This window comes from Nelusetta ayraudi, unplaced genomic scaffold, assembly GCF_046127955.1.
Source record: "Nelusetta ayraudi isolate G7.1 ecotype Tasmania unplaced genomic scaffold, CSIRO-AGI_Nayr_v1 ptg000135l, whole genome shotgun sequence".
NCBI classification, from domain to species: Eukaryota; Metazoa; Chordata; class Actinopteri; order Tetraodontiformes; family Monacanthidae; genus Nelusetta; species Nelusetta ayraudi.
This window is the reverse complement of record NW_027466185.1, coordinates 19181390-19196985: the sequence shown is the minus strand read 5'-3', so window position 1 is coordinate 19196985 and position 15596 is coordinate 19181390. Positions and strand designations below refer to the sequence as shown.

General features: G+C 49.0%; 1 long non-coding RNA gene across 1 annotated transcript in view; it reads left to right on the top strand.

Annotated features, from left to right (window-relative positions):
• The first annotated feature begins 873 nt into the window (after positions 1 to 873).
• The window catches only part of LOC142877431 (uncharacterized), a 98798-nt gene continuing 84075 nt past the window's right edge, over positions 874 to 15596 (top strand). The window contains exon 1 of the long non-coding RNA XR_012923846.1: positions 874 to 974. This is a non-coding gene — a long non-coding RNA (uncharacterized LOC142877431). The remainder of the gene's footprint in view (positions 975 to 15596) is intronic.

The window sequence follows — 15596 nt, the reverse complement described above, 5'->3', positions numbered from 1 at the left end:
ACCCTCAGCATCCCACCAAGCAGCCCATCAGCCCTCTCGCACCCTCCCATGCCTCCTTATCTGCCTTCTTCACGCTTTGCTCTCGGAACACGTGCGCTCCAAAATCGGGCGCCCAAATTCCAACAACACACACACACACACACACACACACACACACACACACACACACACACTCTTAGATAATGCTGCCTTGGCTCTCTCTCGGCCTCCTCGTGAGGGAATATGACCTCGGGGCTCTGCCATTAAACAAGCAGAGGCTGTAACGCCAGGCCTCCCTGAGCAGCTACACAGAAAAAGGGAAACTACACCTCTCTCCGTAAGCATCAAGCGTCACTGTCTTCCAAAAAACGGGCTTGACAAATTGGCTATTTGGCTCCGATGATGTCGCGTCGCGGGTGTTTTGTTCTCCGCTGTCTGATTGATGAGCCTGTTTCCGGTTTCTGTTCATCGGAGACGGAAACGCATTTGTTCAACCTTTTTTGAGCCGCGGCTCATTTTTTATGTTGAAAAAAAATCCCATGGCAAACCACCAACCGATATTAGCCTCATAATAACGATATAGTCTCTTAATTGATTTACACCCACTCAGTGCGAAACCTGGGCTTGTTTGCACACAAAGCTGATATCCTGGGAGGAATTGAGGGAGGGAGGAAGGTTTGCGTTCCGTTAAAAGCACAGTCACACGACAATGCAATGTTATTTTTTTTTTTTTTGTGAAATAGGGTAATTTTTCACAGCACACCTGACATTATCTCACGGTACACCAGTGGTTGAAAAATACTGCAGTAGATAAAAGCACGAGTGCGATCAAATGAAGATGTTGTCGTGAACAACGTGCTTTGGAGCGCTTCATCTCTCGGTTAACGACTGTCTCTGCTGCTGCTGCTGCTGCTGCTGCTGCTGCTGAAATGAGATGATGAGCGGGGACTTCCGCAAGCCTCCGAACCTTCCGTCACCTGCGGGCTGGAGTGAAGGTAGGACCAGAGAGCAGCTCAGCGACGGTTCAGCCCCAGCTGAGGCTTGAATGGTCGATTCTGAAATGTCACACAGGGTTTCATTTGGCAACCTGATTGGTGGACTTGGTGAAACTTGAGATAAAAAAATCGTAAAATGAAAAAAAAATGTCCAGCAACACTCAAGTGTCCATCTCAAGAAATCTGTAATAAAGATCTCACTGACATGCATTCATATATATATATAAATACATTCATTGACATTTGACATTCTTTGGATCAAGTTATCTGGGCCTTGCACCTCTTTAGTATTTTATTTGTGAGTGCGTCTTTCTGTCTATTCGCTAGTTTTTAATCGTAACCCTGCATAACTGCAGTATTTGAGGCAACAAGTCAGGGCCACAGACTCTTGTGCACGGCAGCGTTGTCGCTGCCCAGTGTGATGTTTGACTTGAGCAAACACTGATGCTCTCGCAGTGGTAGGGTGGGAGTCTGCAGCGCATCGACACTGAGAGAGACAAACGATCGGGCTCATTTACACCCTGGGCTAATTTAGCGGCGGCAGACACCCGGGCTCACGTGTCATCAGACTGTGGGAGGAAGTTGAAGTGTCCATGGACTCTCTTGCTGCTTGCAGCCGATCCTTTGTCTGCTCTTGGTAACTTCTGCCGCTCGTTGTATCGAGCCGTGAACCTGCAACGCACCTGTTTGTCTCACACAATGTTCAGTAGCCGTGTTCGGCGCGGCGTCGCCCTCCGCTGGGCCTCTAATGAGCTGCGGTAAACAACATTCTAGAGGAGCGAGTCACGGCTGTCTGGAGAAAAAAAGCAGTGCATTAAAATTCAGAACATTGTCGGCGACTCATGCAGCAACTCCTCCTTTGTAATCCACACCGGAAAACCCCAAAGCTTTGCAAATTTGCCAGGTTTGATTGTTTGTTGGCCGCTACCTGCGGCTAGTGGCTCTCAAATGCTACTAGTGCTGCTGCTACTGTCACCGCCATTGCAGAGGTGAAAACCGGCAACACAACATCATTTAAGGAACAAAATAATTTGTTGGATTTTAAAAGCAACTGTTTTTGTCTGGCGTGACCGTATTTTGATTGCCGTAAACGAGGACGCTTGTCCCGGGAATGAGATGTTGAAATGATACTCAAAGCTTTCTTCAAAGATGCTTTATAATTTCAATATATTTAAATTATGTCTCCTCCTCCTCTGAGAAACAATGAAAACCAGGTCCTTTTCATCACTTTATTAGAAAAAAAAAAACGGACATGCGAACAGACATAGTTGGCGTTGCTAGCGCGCTGCTAGCTAAAGTTAGCTTCAGCTGCACTGGTCTTTTACCCATAAGTCTTTATGGGTGGTGTATCATTAAACCTTTCAGTGAAATGTGAAAAACTTTACTGGGCCCTCAGTCCGGCTAGCGTAGCGGAGGTTGGCCGGTGGTCGGGCGTGTTTCATGATGTCGCTGAGGAAACGTCGCGCAGCCTCAACAGTTTTGGCCCATCAATATAAAATGCTTCCGCTCCAGTTTGCCCCTCGCAGGCATCGATCCCAGCTTGAACAAATCGCTGTCATTTCCTTTCGCCAGCGTCGCTAATGCACCTAATCTGTTATGATACGGCAGTGACAGGAGGAGAATTAGAGGGCAATTGCAGCCGTGTGTCTGAATTAGGCCTCCGTAAAAGAAAAAATTCTCCCTTCCCTCCCTCCCTCCCTCCCTACCTCGCTCTGCTAGATTTGCTTTAGCCGCTGTTGCGCTAACAGCCTTGGGGTGGGGTTGTGGGGGTGGGGGGGTGTACGGCACACCTAATGGGCCAATGAGACGCCCCTCCCCCAACCCCTGCCGCTCGGCCGGTGTGACTCTTGCGCCCTTGCGCTCGCCGGGACTGAATTGCACCTGGGCGATGCGTCGCGGCCCCTCGGAGAGCCGAGCCGCACTCATTAAGTGCTGGCCGCCGCGGGGTAAGTCGTCAAGGTCGCTCGGTCCACGCTTGGAAAGAGCGGCGGCCCAAGGAGGGATTCAAGGGTCCGGAAGCAGGCGCCAACACCTTCTTCACCTCCCCCCTTCTGCGGCGGCCTCTCCCCTGCTCCAGCAATTAAGCTCCGCCCTCTTCCTTCCAAATCTGCCGTTTATCCTCTCTACTCCGCTGGACCCTTTCATCTTTCCCCATCCTCCTCCTCTTCCTACTGCACCCCCAGCTCTCTTCTTCTTCAAGTGTGACTAGCCTGCTGATTTATCAGTTTGTATATATTGTATGTATACCTATTTTAAATGTTAAATTAGTGAAATTTTAGGTCAATCTGTATGTATTCAAGCCACTTTGTCTTTATTGTGCAAATGTACCCTGTGAAATGTGCAATAAAACGTAATTGTAAAAATCAAAAAAATCTTTTCTTCTTCCTCTCCTTCTTCATCTCTTCTTCTTCTTCTTGGGTTTCTCCTCCCAGACGGATCGGGAGACGGCGCGAGAGAGCGAGATCCCCCCAGACACGAGCGAGATCAATGGGCGCGATAGATAGGAGCCTGTGAGAGTGCGGGGGTGGGGGTGGGGCAGAAGGGAGGGAGAGAAGGAGGGGCCGAGGATGAGGGGGAGGGAAAGGAAATTAGACGGCGGCGCTCACCGCCAGCAGACTTCTTATTTCCACAAGTCTCTCATTCCCGGTCTCCTCTCGCCTCCTCTACCTTGCCCCCCCCCCCCCCCCCGGAAAAAGAAAAAAAAAACCTCCTCGCCTCCTCACCTGACCGCTGTTCAGGCTGGCGAGCATGAGCCCTGTTCAGCCCCTGGCCTGGTGTGACCTCTGCACTGGGCTGGAGAGGGTGGTGATTGGGGGAGGGGGGGGTCTGGACAGCATAAAGCTGGATGAGTGACAGAAAAGAGCATCTGTGACAGAAACCCACCGGCAGACGTCTCATGCATTATTCAGTCAGCGGAGGTATGACACGGGCGGGAGTGCGAGCGAGTCCGTGCTGCGAGCACGCTTTTGTTTTGTGTGTGTGTGTGTGTGTGTGTGTGTGTGTGTTTGTGTGTGTGTGTGTGTTTGGGTGGGGGTTCATCGGTTGGGCCATGAATCTTGTGTGCAATTTGAGCCCTTTGGTCCAATAAATGGGGTTGAAACAAAGGAGGAACACAAGAACAAACCTAGTTGCAAATGGCACAGGTTTCTCAGGCTGTCGTCTCCAGTTTTGCTCTTTAAAAATCATGCTTAAAATGAGAAATAATATTAATCCCTCGTCTTCGTTGCCATTTGTTGCCTTCAGTGGGAAAGTTAGTTTTTGATTTGAAAGCCAGCGGGTCTTTCACTCTCCTTTGCTCCCAATCTCCAGTCTAGCTCTGCTGTTCCACCTGCTGCTTCTGGGCTACGTTGTGGCGGTCAAACTCTTATCAGTTGAGAAAAAATAGATTCTTTGTGAACTTTGTCCTTGTCATTTCAAACGTGCTTCTGATCTTATTAATTATTATTAATCATTATTAATCGTTACTCCCTTCATTCCCCTTGTTGCATGACATGTTGCATCCTGTCAATTCGAAAAGAATTTTCTTTAGTTTTACCTTTAAAACGAGGACGTGTCGGCGGTTAACTCACATTATCAGTAGCAGCGTCTTTCCATCGGTGGTCGTGTCTTCTATTGAAATAGAAAACGTGAATTAAAGCCTGGACTATTTCACTGTACCCCTTTAGCGTTTTACTCCCCGTCTGTCTCAAAGTTTCCTCAGCAGCATTACCTGAAAAACACCGACATGCACAACAGACACAGACAAATGCGTCTCTCTTCCCGCCGATCAATACTTCCACGCAGCACCGTCGTTTTTACTTCTGTGATGCTCGCTGAGGCATTTTGCCCACCTCCGTTGCCAGAATCAATGGTGGATTTTTCTATTTTTCTGTTTTTCTCTCAATAAGTCAACACGGATAGACAGACATAAAATGACGACGTGAGTGTTTTTTCTTTGGTTTTGTTTAGTTTGATTTTTTTTTTGTTCCCAGACGGCTGAAATTACTTCAGGAGACAAAAGAAGGAAAGCAGCGCTCCAACACCTAACTGCATAGAGTCGTTCTCGCCCTGCAGATCCAATTGTGCTTTTCTTTTTCGTTCAGAATCTGAGGACTGTAAAACAGCTCAACTCTTGATGTGAATCGTCAACGCTTATCTGAGAGGTTATTTTTTCTGAGCGAATGCCTTCCGGTGCGATGATGTCTGAACCAAAACACTTCTGAACCACAACATTTCAAACCAGGTGCTATGAAACATTTATTTATAAACGCTTTTTTACACTTATTTGGATATGTAACTAATTTGTATATACATTTTCATTCATTCATTCATTTTCCATACCCGCTTAGTCCCGAGCTCAGGGTCACGGGGGTCTGCTGGAGCCTATCCCAGCTGGCATAGGGCGAAGGCGAAGTCACCAGTTCATCGCAGGGCCACATAGGAACAGACAACCATTCACACTCACATGCACACCTACGGACAATTTAGAACGTTCAATTGACCTCACATGCATGTTTTTGGAGTGTGGGAGGAAGCCGGAGAACCCGGAGAGAACCCACACAGACACAGGGAGAACATGCAAACTCCACACAGAAAGGTCCCAGGCCCGGAATCAAACCCACAACCTTCTTGCTGTGAGGCGGCAGCGCTAACCACTGCGCCACCGTGTCGCCCTATATACATTTTCTTTCTTTTTAATTCATTCTTTGCACTCCTTTTTAATTATTCCATTTGCACTGTAAATGCGGCTGTAACAACTCAAATTTCCCCAATGTGGGATAAATGAAGGCATTCTTATTCTTAACTAACAGCATTTGCCGAATCACAGTAGCTGCGTTTCCATGACAGTTTTTTTTTTTTTTTCGCAAAATTAAAGCAATATTTCTAAAATTTCGACAAAGTACAGTTGCAACTCGCAGGTTTTTCCCTTGAGTGGTGCGAAGCGCACAAGCCGTAATTCTGGTAAAATCTCGTCCCGCCAGATTTCTGAGAATTACGTTTGCTTTTGTTTGTTTATGTTTGTTTGCCGTCAAGAATGGTTGTTGTATTTTTCTCTTTTAATTACTTCATCCTCCGTGCAAACGTAACGCGGCATTTTCACTTGAAGTGAACTGGTCAGGTGACCCCTTGAGGTTTAGCTGCTTCCATTTCCAGTTTTCCTTGCGATATTTAGGTTTTGCGTGATTCTGCGGCTAATGGAAACGCAACTAGAGATGAAACTAGGAGGGGAGGGGCAGGGGGGGCTTCCCCTTTTGGCTTTTGACAGATATTTTTAGCTTTTGCAGTTGTCCAAAAATCCCATGACACGGTCGGAATCCATACAGATTACCGGTCCATAAGTCTTTGACGTCGGTGGGGTTGGAGGGTTGGGGTGCGAGATTGGTCGACCGCGGAGACGGCGCATTGATTCACTTCGAGCGGATGAAATTAGAATCGGATTCATGGGCTCCGATGCAACTCCTAAGATACTGATTATTAACTGATTACCCTCCATTAGGTTAGCAGGTCAGGGGAAGGGTGCGTGTTGGGGGGGCAGGGGGCGGCTCCCTGGTGGTTCAAATAATCATGTTTTTTGGGGCTTGGGGGAGGTGGATTTACCAGCGGTAATCAAATGATCTGTCGCGATCTGCTTTCGTAATCAATTTGCGCCAGTCCATTACCACCGCTGGAGCGGGAGGCCTCCGTCACTCCCCGGGATGAGTGAAAACATTACAGGGATTTTCCATGGAGTGGAAGGGGAGAGAAACATCATATTCCCTGATGTCATTTGGGCGCAGGATTTCCTCACGCCATCCGGTGGCGGGAGGGCTAAGCTGTTAATTGAATTTGATGGCACATCTGCCGTTTTATGAAATGACATAAGTCGGCGTGGCCTACTTCCCACTCACGTCACCGCTCCCACTCTTCTTCTTCTTTTTTATTTTTTTTACCCCCCCCCCCCCCCCCCCCCCCCAACCACTTCCGCCCTCTCTGTGATGGTGGATGATTAAATAAAGATGCAACCCCTTTCTGTCCATCAGCTGTTGTTCAGCAACAGCCAATTTTCAAACGGCGGCGGCGGCGGCCATCCGTAATGTCTTTGGCGAGCAGCAGCTTCTTTTTTTTGTTGAAATTCCCAGACATGGAAGGCGTCCAGCTTTATTTACATCTTTTCCGCAACATTCTGTCAAGCATGTCGTGAATCAGGAACGAGGCCCCCGCTGCCAGGACGAATTAACGATACGATCGCCGGCACTTATGCAAATGCTGCGGGATGAAAAATAAATGAATAAACACTTGGCGCGCGCTTAACAACAGCTAAGCGAGTAGGAGCGACGTTTGCCAGCGTCTAGCCTCGTCCGCTTCTTTGCGTCAGCCAATAAAGTGGCCTGTGGCTGAGTGGGGGTGGATGGGACACGGTTAGTTCGGCGTGCCTGCCTGTCCTTCGATTAGTTCGCTGAACTGAATTTGGCCCCTTGTGTCATTTAAAATTGTATTTTTTGGGATTTGGATCGTGCCGCCTCACAGCAAGCAGGTTGTGGGTTTGATTCCGGGCCTTGGGGCCTTTTTGTGAGGAGTTTGCATGTTCTCCCTGTGTCTGCGTGGGTTCTCTCCGGGTTCTCCGGCTTCCTCCCAAGGTCCAAAAACATGCATGTGAGGTGAATTGGTAACTCCAAATTGTCCGTAGGTGTGTGTGAATGGTTGCTTGTCCCTGAGAGGCCCTGCGATGACCTGGTATCTAGTCCAGGGTGCCACCCTGCCTTCGCCCTATGACAGCTGGGTGAGGCTCCAGCAGACCCCGTGACCCTGAGCTCAGGAAGAAGCGGGTATGGAAGATGGATGGATGGATGGATTTGTATCATTTTCAGTTCATCCCCAATGGTCTTTTTTTCTCCAATTGTGAACGATCTCGTCTTCAAACGTGAACCTCCCCTCGACATCACCCTTCACATGCTGCGCTTCTCCTCTTCTCCTCTTGAAAGCAACTTGGAATTCTTCCAGTTTTATTCGTTCCGTTTTCAAAAAATTCTGAATGATTATTGAAAAAAAAAAAAAAACCCAGATCAAAAACTACATAAAATAGAACAACTGCATATTTTCTTTTAGATCCTAAGAGGTTTAAACTTTGAAAACACTGATTAATTCCAAGAGCACTTTCCAAAACTGCCCCGCTAGCCCCGACGATCGCCAACAAAAAGCATCTCGCAGGATCTTTGCGCGGCAACCTTGGCGTAGCCGCATCGACGGCGGCATTAGCCCCCGAGAACCAAGGGAAGATGAAGGTTCCAGGGCCCCCTCGTCTTGCTGCTGGAGAGGGCGATGCGAGGGGAGGTCGCGGGCATCGACGCTTCGCTGGGGGAAAAGACGGGGGAAGAGATGGATGAGGCGGAGGGATCAGGAGGGGGAGGAGCGGAGGAGGAGAGAGACGTGGAAAGCTCTGGACGGTTCAGTGAGTATTGATCCGGCGTTCGGGCGCTAGACGATGGATCATGAACCCTTCTCTGTGGCGTTGGAGGAGGGAAAGGTTTTTTTTTCCGCTCCCTCTGAATATCGCTCTCCGTTTAGAAAAACGTTCCACCGCTCCTCTACCCCATCTCCATCTCTCCAGGGAGGTGGTGTGGGTGGGGGCGCCGTCCTGCTTCACTGGCTCCATATTTTTCACCTCAGTAGTACACACGAAAACACACAGCGATTGACTGCAGTCGGGATTAAAGAGGATCACGAGGTCCATGATAGTGAAGGCGTCAGATAATCAGATGTACATTTCGGGCAAAATTCAAAAGTCAGAAATTAGGGGAAAAAAAATCCATCCTTCCTTCCTCCGCTTCTCTGTAAATCTGGGCAGTTCTCAGTGGAAAGCCCTATGTGATGTCACAGACCTCTCCCAGGTTGCTTACCGCACCCCCTGGCCAGATGTTTGTCAGAGCAGCAGTGTTCGCAGGAAGCTAAAACTGAGCATTTCTGCAAGAGGATATGCAATTGTGTTAAAAATAAATAATAATAGCATTGTGTTTAAAAACATGAGTAAATTGCAAAATATTTATCATAGTTTTTATTTTGATGCATTGGAAACACTGTAATTTAGCTCCTAATTTAAAATGTGGAGAAAAATGTCTCCATTTCTCGAGTGCTCCACAGAAAATGAAGAAAAACAAAGACTGAGCTGTTGCATTATAAGGATTTTACTGCTATTATTTTCAACTCACCTGCAAACAGAAGGCTAAATATACTGTTATTGGAAGACCATTGTTTGGTTTTTTTTGGAGGGTGGGTGAGGGGGTTGTCTGATTTGGGATGATGAACCATGCTTGCTGCTGTCTGAAGACTATTTGGTTTCATGGATCAGATTAATTTTTTCTTTCTACTGCCCCTTGAGCCGAGTTGCTTACCTCGAGGCTTCATGCTGCTGCGAGACGCCAACCACCAGCCACTGCGAGCTGCAGCGCGCCGCCACGTGCATGTAAAACGCCTGCCAAACCCTGTCGGGAACGAGACGAACAAAAATGCGGCACACCGAGGAAAAGTCTTGGATGCCTTTCTTTCTTTCTTCTCGTTTTAAATGTGAACACGCCGCCCTGTTCTGATAAGACTTCCGCCACCGCCGCCGCGCCGCCCATGCTAATCCCTTTAGCAGCAGCTGGGTTTGCACCCACTTCCTGTGTTTCTCCTTCATCTTCTTCCGTGGCTTTTTCCGAAAGGAATTCCCAGCAGTCTCTTTTGTGGGTTTTCTTCTCAACAGGAAGGAAGCGGATTGGTTTGGTTTGGGAGCCCCGAGGCCGACTGAGAACTCTTTCTACCGGAGCTCAGCAACATGGGTTCCTTCAGAGCTGGAAATCTCAGCACTGCCTCATCTCTGGTGAATGCCCTGCTGTTTCTTTCCTCTCCGTATTTATCTGTCTCTCCCAACCTGCCCCTCCGCAGTATGACGCTCCCTGTAAACGATTCCGATGTCCCCCAGTGCCCCTCCCAGCGTCCCCCTCTCCCCAATCTCATTTCGCTCGGTCACGAAGTCACGCGTGACACTGGGGGGAGTGTCGAGCTCGTTGGAGAGCTGGCTGCAGAAGCCTGAACTCCTGCCTTCGCCCCTCTCTCCTCCACCCTCCCCAGCCCCCACCTGCACCTTTGTTCATTGTCTTCCGTATCTGAATTCAACGGCGAATGACGGCGACTGTCGGAGCCCATTTCTGTGTTTAAAGTAGCTTATTTCCTATGGACTGTGTGTATGTGATTGGTGTGATTTTCTGTTTTGGTGTGGTCCTCCTGTAGGTGCTCAGGCCTATAAGCCAAGTTGATCCCTTGCAGTGGTGGTTTTTGGCTGGAAAGCGTACGGTCCTTAGGCCTGGCATGGGCAAACTACGGCCTGGGGGCCATATGGGTCCCCTTCGATTTTTAAATCCGTCCCTCCGAATTTGAAGCAATTATATTCATTGTAAGTAGGTAATAAGATAGCTGTATTTTATCCATTTTCCAGTATTTTAAGAGTCATTTCAATAAAGAGCTAAATACCGTGGGGCTTGAAAGACACTGATTTTGTTGTAACGCTTTTGTTCATTTTCAATTGACATTAAATCGCGTTTTCTACATATCCCATGATGCATTTTTCCTCCTCTGAGGTGGCTCACCAAATCACTCCATCCATCTGCTGCTGCTCCGGCCCCTCTGTCACATTTTACAACCCACTGTGGCCGCACCAGTCAAAAGGTTTGTCGTATTTGCTTGCCAGTGTGCTGTCTTATTTCATCATTTTTAACATCATCATTTTGTATGGAAAATAAATCATCATTATCACCTTTTTAATTTCCAATCAACGACCTTGACCTGGACATTCTGTTTCAAGCATCTACTCCAGCCCACCCAGCCAAACCCAGAGTGATGAAGACAACTGGAAATGTTGTCGTCACTGCAGCGACAGTTGGAGCATTAAAGTGTTTTCAAAGCGTGACGTTTTCCTCCGCTGTTCCACAGTCGTTAGACCACGTCTGTGCGTCAAATTCAATGCGTGCACACCTATATAAATGATGGAACGTTGTCCACATTGTTTTCCCGCGCTGGACAGGGAATCTCAGTACTTCAACGACGCTCGTGGTGACACTCCCAGCTGCAGCATGCCGGCGAATTACCGCGTGAGCTTTGGCGAGGGTGGCGGTGGAACAATCACGCATATGAACTCCCGATATGAAAGCGTAATCCCCGCGAGTACGCGTCGGAAAAGTGCTGACCCGAAACACGCAGCGCTCATCCAGGGGAATAAACCTGCGACCTTGGAGGCACCCGCAAAGTCAGACTCGCGTCGAAAGAGCAACGAAGGGGAGAAATGGAGATTACGTGGATCGAAAGGTGCGAACCCGCGCGCATCAATCGGCATTTCCCAACGACGGCGGGCGATCGGCGCAAGCTCTGAGCAAATGTCGGAGGCTGGCTCGCCTCCAGCTGACACGAGGAGATGGATGGATGGATGGATGGAGGGAGGGAGGGAGTGAGGGAGGGAAGGGACTAAAAAAAAAGAAGGGGAGGATGTGAGTCTCTGCACCTGGGCCCACACAACACACTGGCCGCGTGTGGAGCAGGAGGGCCTGGAGGACAGAGGAGGAGAAGGTGAAGAGGAAGAGGAGGAGAGAGAGGGAGAGCGATGAGGAAGCGGTCAGGTGCCAGAGCCGGTAATGAATGTTCGACAAATGCCAACGGTGTTGTTTGCTGAACTGAATAGTTGTTTTTTTTTCTGAAGTGAAACCTCGCAAGGCTCCAATTTCAGGTCCAAAATCTCGCACAGTCATCTTTGCCAAGACCAGACTAACTCCTTCATCCTTCTTCCTGCTTCCCTTCTTCAGCAGTGAGGCAAAGCAGGTGGTATCTATCTATCTATCTATCTATCTATCATATGTCTGTGCCGCCTTTAAAAACAAGCACAGAAGAAGAAAATGATGTAAAGGAAGTGGCTCCTGCTTAAGAGACTGGATGTTTTTATTAACCGCACGGTGAGAAGTGACCCTTTCATTTATTTTTTCCATACTACTGAGTGAGTCACGCGGTCCAAGGTCGCTGTTCAACGGGCTTAAACAAAATTCTAAAAGCAAAAGAACTGTAGAAACAAGAGTGAGTCTCGGTATGCAGCCAAAACCTCTGACGCTGCCTCCTCCAAACTTCCGGGCGCAAAATATTTCAGCGGAGTTTTGACCCCAACGCTGCACATATTCGTGCTGTTTATTTGTTTTGGACTTTTCACTTTAGGTAATTGATTTTGCCACAAGCTTTTGTCAAGCGCCGCAGAGCTTCGTGGCTCGTCGGATGTACTGTAGCTCTGTGGCTCCTTGCTGGGACAAACTGCGGTCTCATTTTCGATGACCCCTTTCCATTTCGTTTTTTTTTCCGTTTCGGCCACTTTGATGAAAACGCAGCATTTCCCCATTCATTCGACCCTCCGACTGTCCAAAGCTCCAGCGCCCTGCAGTGATGCGTCTCAGTGTTCCAAGTGCATCTTGCCAACAGTGCCCCGCGTGTTTGTCCATGCGCGTGCTTGCATACGCACACAAGAGTCGCTCTCTCGCAAGCGTTCGTGCACGGGAGGCTCTTCGGTGTTTGGACCGAAAAAGCCCAACCGGGAATTCTGAGGGAACGCGACGGCAGTCCGACGGCGTCAAACCGGCTCTCGGCGCGCTCGCATTAACAGCGAGCGCGCCTGCGCACGTGCAGCGATTTAGGCAAAAGGCTGCGCGCTGAGTCATGAGCGCTGTGCCAGCACGTGGCGTTCCATCCCTGCCGGCTCGGAATATGTGTCACCAGTTACGCAACCGCAAACGCAGAATCACCGCTTGCGGTGATCGTTGCAATTCTGGAATTTCAAACTCGATTCTTTTTCCCGGCTTATTGCTGTTGAGGAGGGAAAGTAGCTCCTTTTTAATCGACAAAGTCTCCACAGTGAGCCGTTCACTGGAGGCCTTTCTTTTGTCGCCGCCCCCTCCGAGCAGAAATTCAAATCCCCTGCATATCGCCTTTGCTGCATTTGTCACGTTGGGCCTAATCATCGCCATCCATCTTATTGATGCCGGGACAGGAAATTAATTATGAGCCTAAGTTCCTGTTTAATGAATTTGCAGAGACAGTCAGACACTGGGATGCATTTGTGGAATAGAGAGCTGGACCCAGATCTGCGAGCGGTTGGGGGGGTGGGGGGGTGGGGGGGTCCACGTGCTCGGCACATCAATGCACGGAACGCTGCGCCGCGTCGTGACAGAGCGTTTCTGTATAGTGGACACACACACACACGCACACACACGCAGAGACACGAGGTCGAAGGCTGGCTCCGAGCACACGCGGCGTCACATGGAAGACGCAGGGCGACGGGGGGGCAGAATGCAAGACAGCGTTACGTAACGACGCATAAATATTGTAAGGTCCATGTTTACTGTTTTGCCATGAATAATACACGGCGCTGCGCCCGCGTCTTTTGTCAGTAAATGCGATTCCCGGGGTTTCCTGGGGTCGGCGGATGCTCCAGTGTGCATGTGTGCGTATGCATAATATATGCGTCGGGGGTGAGAATCAGTAAATGTGTGTGTGTGTGTGTGTGTAATTGACATCAAACAAACCCGGCAGACAGACGCGCAGACAGGGGGCAGGGTCCTCGGGATGGGCTTTGAACTAGCGGAGTGCGCGGAGAGGAGCGAGGCGTCAACATGAGACTGGGACTGGCAGAGTTGCATCAAAGAGAGCCGGATTCAGGAATCAGGCTTTCAGGGATTCCTCCGCACGCCGAGATTTGTGCTACGGCAGCGGGTTGGTGTCACAACAAAAGGGGCTTCTCCTGTTTGCGTTAGCAGCAAACAAAAGTCGGAGTGTAAATGAATGATTTATAGGTTGTGTGTGAGTCAGAGGTTGAGGTTTTCAGCAGCGGGGGGGGTGATCTGTTGCTGCAGACGCCACCACCACGTCCCGCTGGGTGACGTCTTGGGTGAATCTTGCCCAGATTTTTTTTTTTTGGGGGGGGGCACTTGTTAATGTCTCAGAATAGCAGTGCTGAAAGAATACTTCCAGACAACAAGCCTTGATGTTGCGCAGAGAGCCATGAGTCGCAAATTGAAGTCCGGAATTTTGCTGATTCGTCTTGAAAGCCTCAGATCGGATTTGACACATTTTGACCCGACCAGTCAACATCTTTTAGGGAGATCGGGCTTTTTTTTTTTTTTTTTGATTGTGGACAGCACAAGTTCATATGCATACGTTTTTGATGTTAAGCACATGACCTACTCTGTCAAATGTTTGCTTTCATTGGCTCAAATTGGGGGAAAAGGAAGGATTTGAGGATATCTCATGAATTTGTGAACCAAAACATCTGAGGCGTTAGAATTTAAGCAGAAGGAACTCTTAGAATTAGTTTTGTGATGCACATGATAATAGAAAGGATTTTTTTATATATGTATTTTTTACTTTTATACATTTTTATACAAGTGGTTGTTTCAGCTGGTTCTGGAGTTGTTTGAGCCCCTTTCCCATTTCTTGCATTTTTTTTCCGTTTCAAATAATCGCTTCATGGAATTGAATCAAAGAAAGTAACTGATTAATTGATGACGAAAATAATTTATTGGTTCAGCTCTGCTTGGATTGAAACCAAAGATGCAGGCTAAAAGCTGCTGTCCAAGGCCAAAGAAAAAAATTAAATAAAACGAAAAAAACAATCCTGGCCTCTGCTGCTGACAACAAGGAGACTCGACGAGCAATTAAAAAATGTAGCATATTGTAGCAAACGTGCATTTGTGTCATCAAATGTGTCACATCCCAGCATTCGCACGTATGCGTTGACGCACCCATACAGCTTGCTCGCATCGCATGCACACACCAAGAAACCACAGGGGCGCCGCACACGCTCCCCTGCCCACACTCACACACATGCATGATGACAGATGTACAAAAACCACACACACGCACACACACACGCACACACACACACAAACACACACACACACACGTGAAATGAGCGATGCTGATCCATCTGGACCCGCAGCTGACTGCTGACTGCTGCCTGCGTGGATGATCGGGGGAGGCTGACGTCGGCACGGTGACAGAAGCGCAATCAGACAGGAGCGTGAAGGAGGAAGGGCGGCGGCGGTGGTGGGTGGGTGGGTGGTTGGGGGGGGGGGTTTGGAGAGAAAAATAAGCAGAAGAGCTTCCTGGCTGGACAAGTCTTTGTCTCTCTGTCCTGAGGCACGCTTTAATCTCTCAGCTCGTTACACACAGCAGGTGCACAAACACTCTCTCTCTCTCTCTCTCTCCCCCCCCCCCCGCCCGTTCTTCTCTCCTCGCCTCACCTCGTCTACCTCTCCCTCTTTTCCCCCCGTGCGCTCGGATGCTTTGGCCACGCTGAAGGCGGAGAGAATTGACACATCCGCAACTTTTTATCCCCCTCCGAGCTCTTCCCCCGGCCGCTATTCTCTCGCTCCGGCGTGCTGAAAAATAGAAGACGATGAGAGGGTTGCCGCTCTGCCGAGACGGGCGCGCGAGGTAAACATTGACAGGCTGGGGAGCGACAGACGCACCGTGACCTTTGTTTGCCCCCTTTCGCCCAAGTATGGATTGCAGATGGGGTTGTTTTTTCACGGTGGATGAGCACACACACACACACACACACACACACACCAAACACACACACTAGGTTTGGTCCCAGTAGGA